Below are 3,685 nucleotides of genomic sequence, written 5' to 3' on the forward strand. Positions count from 1 at the left end.
ACATTTTGACCAATAAAAAAACCTAAAAATAAAAATTAAACTAAATTAAAAAAAATTAACATAATAGAATGTAAATATATACCCAAAAACCATAACTCATTTCATTATCAATACCATATACCCAAAAACCATAACTCATTTCAAAATCAACAATTTTTATAAATATTTTATTTTAATTTAATTTATAGCATTTTTAAAATTAAAATTTAATACTTATGATAAACATACAATATAACAAGATTCTCAACAATAGATATTATTAACTTGTAAATGGGGTTTATTACAATAGCATGGGCCAATATCATGTTTTATTGTTTTAATTTTATTTTATTTTATAACATTTTTAAAATTAAATCTAAAAGTAAGAAGCTAGGGGAGATGTTGTGGTGTAAATGCTTGTAAACATTTACATGTGGGTTTAATTAAAAAATAATAAAATGTTAAAAACAATTTCCTAGAAGGGTTCTCTCCAACCCAGTAAGTAGAGATGTTATAATGCGTTGTAAACATTTTGACTCTATCAAAATAAAATAAAATAAAGAAATTAATAATGATAGTTATTAATAAAACATTTTAACTTGGTCAAATTACAAAAAAATAAAATAAAATATAAAATACAAAATTAATAGTTATAATTATAATTAATGATAAATTAACCTAGATCCATTTAACTACTTATTTTCTAGGCTCCGAGAGAGACTAAATCTGTTGAGATGCAAACTTTTTTTAGAGTGAAAAGAGATTTGATCCTTCTTAAACTTGGTAATCCTATCTGAATCTAAATTAATAATTTAGTATTAACATATATCTAACTACCATAAATATAAAAATATAATTAATTTTTATGTTATATTTAATTTCACTGGTTAACAAACTAGATTATTTTCATGGAATCCCCTCACCCTTAACTTACGTGTGTGATCTTTTAAGCACATTTATCACTTCATCGAGGTCTTTTATTGCTTTTTCACATTATCAATTTAGTACTTTAATATTTTAAAGCACTAGTATCGAGCATTCCTCACTCTATGGATATGTTTTAGAGTTGCAGTGTTAGTTATATATATATATATGATATTAGGTATGTCATCTTTTAAGTTTGTTGGATCATTTTCATCGAGTCACCTAATATTTAATTTAATTTATTTAGGTGTGTGATTTTTTTTAGAGATCTTTATCACTTTGTAAATGTCTTTTATTTCTTTATTATTTTGGTTATTAATTTAATTCATTTTGATATTTTAAAAGAGTAGAAATCAGCATCTCTTTATTTTATGTATTTATTTTAGATATATTTTTTATTTGGTTATCAATGTCTTTTATTGCTTTTTTATTTTGGTTATTAATTTAATTCATTTTGATATTTTAAAAGAATAGAAGTCTGCATTTCTTTACTTTATGCATTCATTTTAGATTTTTTTATTTGGTTATCAAATTGATATTCCAAGTTATTAGTTTTGAGTATTTTACTCTATATTAAAGTACACGTTCTTATATATATAGTGAATGGATAATTTATTGGAATAATGTCGTGAAAGAACTAAAAATATCTCACTGAAATTTGAAACCAAATAAGAGAGATAACATCCATTATAACATCAACACAGAAATAAAAAGAGCAAGACCAAAAAAACACCTCCGGAAGTCCACATTGACAAATCATTTCCATCCATGGACGTCGGCCGTGGCAAACAAATACTTCCATTAATAGTGTTCATTAAAACTATATAAACCCATCCCCATATTGTAGAAAGACCTGCACACGACAAAGTTACCGTGGCAAGCAAATACTTCCATTAATGGTGTTTATTAAAACCATATAAACTCATCTCCATATTGTAGAAAGACCTGCACACGACAAAGTTACCCGAGACATGCTAGTAATGGAGGAGCATGAAGTGTATGGCGGGGAAATTCCAGAGTATGAACCAGAAGACACCGAAATGGGCATTAATGAGAAAGAGTTGGATGTGATGAGCAAAAGGCTACAGGAAATTGAAGAAGAGGCAGCCGCCCTGAGAGAAATGCAGGCCAAGATCGCTCAAGAAATGCAGATCCCCGCCGTGCCAGACCCTGCTACCTCAGGGGTTGCCGATCAAGCGAGCAGAGAAGAAGCGGATTCGCGTTCTATTTTTGTTGGAAATGTTGATTACTCCTGCACTCCAGAGGAAGTGCAGCGTCATTTTCAGTCATGCGGGACAGTTAACAGGGTTACTATTAAAACTGACAAGTTTGGTCAGCCAAAAGGGTTTGCTTATGTTGAATTTCTGGACGCTGTCTCTGTTCAAAATGCACTTCGTCTCAATAACTCTGAACTTCATAATCGCCAGCTGAAGATTACAGCGAAAAGGACAAATGTTCCAGGAATGGGGCAGCACCGTTATCGAGGTCGAAGGTTCAATCCCTATGCTCGGCCTTATTATTACGCCCCCCCTCCCGTTTATGGGTATGGGTATGGGAAGATGCCAAGATACAGGCGCCCCATACGCTATCGGCCTTATTATTATTAATGGAAGTCATCAAAGCAGTTTTGATTGATTTTGCTTGCATTTTGATTGGTCTGTGAGGACATAATTTGGTTTGCATTGTTGTGACTGGATTCTCTTTTGGATTCTCTGGTAAGAGATTTAGGGAATGCATTCACTTTTGATTTCATTTGGTAGAGATTGAGAGTGGTCTACACTGTAATGCTAATGTTTGAGAAGACAGGATTGGAAATTTGATTTGTATGTAGTAAACAGTGTTACTGTAATGCATTCATTTGTAATGTTTGAGAAGACAGGAGGATTCAAATATTTGAATTTTTAAAATCAAAATTCTAGTTTATATGTAATTTTTTTTGAATGGGTAGATTAAATGTTTTGCAGAAGTATTTACGGTATCCGAACAATGAGGTAGTGTTGTATATGTAATTCCTTGAATAGGTATATGTGAACAATAAGGAAATGATGAAGTGTTGTATATGTATTTCTTTAAATAGGTAGATTTGATTATGGTTAATGTGTTGTATATGTAATTCTTTAAATTTAGTACATATTATTATGGTTGATGTTTTATAGAAAAGAATTTACAAAATCTGGTGAACCCAAAGGTAGTAAGTTGTTTTTTTTAATGTGTAATAGTAAGGTTGTTTTGTGTAATTAATGTTTTGATAGTTAAATTTTAGTATGTAAAATAAGGTAAATATAAGGTTATTTTGTATATGTAATTTTTTGAATGGATAGATTGAGTTTGATAGATGTTTTAAACAAGTATTTATATGATTTAAATTATAAAGTAGTAATCAGTAAGCTTGTTTATTTAATTTTTTAACTTGGTAAAACTGAATATGGTTGATGTCTAACATCAGTATTATTGTGAATTTCTAGTTTGAGTATGGTTGACCACAAAAGTATTTACTAGTTTTGAACTAGTATCTTTAAATGTGGATTAAACTTTGATTTGAATTATGAATTTGATTTATTAATTGAAAGTTATACATGAAATGGTGATGTTTTTAAGTATGGTCACCCAAATGCCATATGGGAGTGAAATTGAGGTGATTTTAGTTGCCCCATGATGTGTGAGGTTTGAATCATTTATGTAGCCAAAAAACATCATGTTTTTCTTACCCAAGTGCTTGATTGTAGAATAGTAGGGGCGTGAGAGAGAGGAGGGTGGGGGGTTGCCTAGGAAGAGAAATGGA

The 3,685-nt window shown here is 30.0% G+C and overlaps 1 pseudogene; it reads left to right on the forward strand.

Moving 5' to 3' along the window:
* The first annotated feature begins 1,883 nt into the window (after window positions 1–1,883).
* LOC149140569 (polyadenylate-binding protein 2 pseudogene) lies at window positions 1,884–2,510 on the forward strand (annotated as a pseudogene).
* The last annotated feature ends 1,175 nt before the right edge of the window (window positions 2,511–3,685 follow it).

The sequence above is a fragment of the Pinus tabuliformis genome, chromosome X, assembly GCF_031772625.1.
Source record: "Pinus tabuliformis cultivar Carrire ecotype Pingquan chromosome X, CPIR1, whole genome shotgun sequence".
NCBI classification, from domain to species: Eukaryota; Viridiplantae; Streptophyta; class Pinopsida; order Pinales; family Pinaceae; genus Pinus; species Pinus tabuliformis.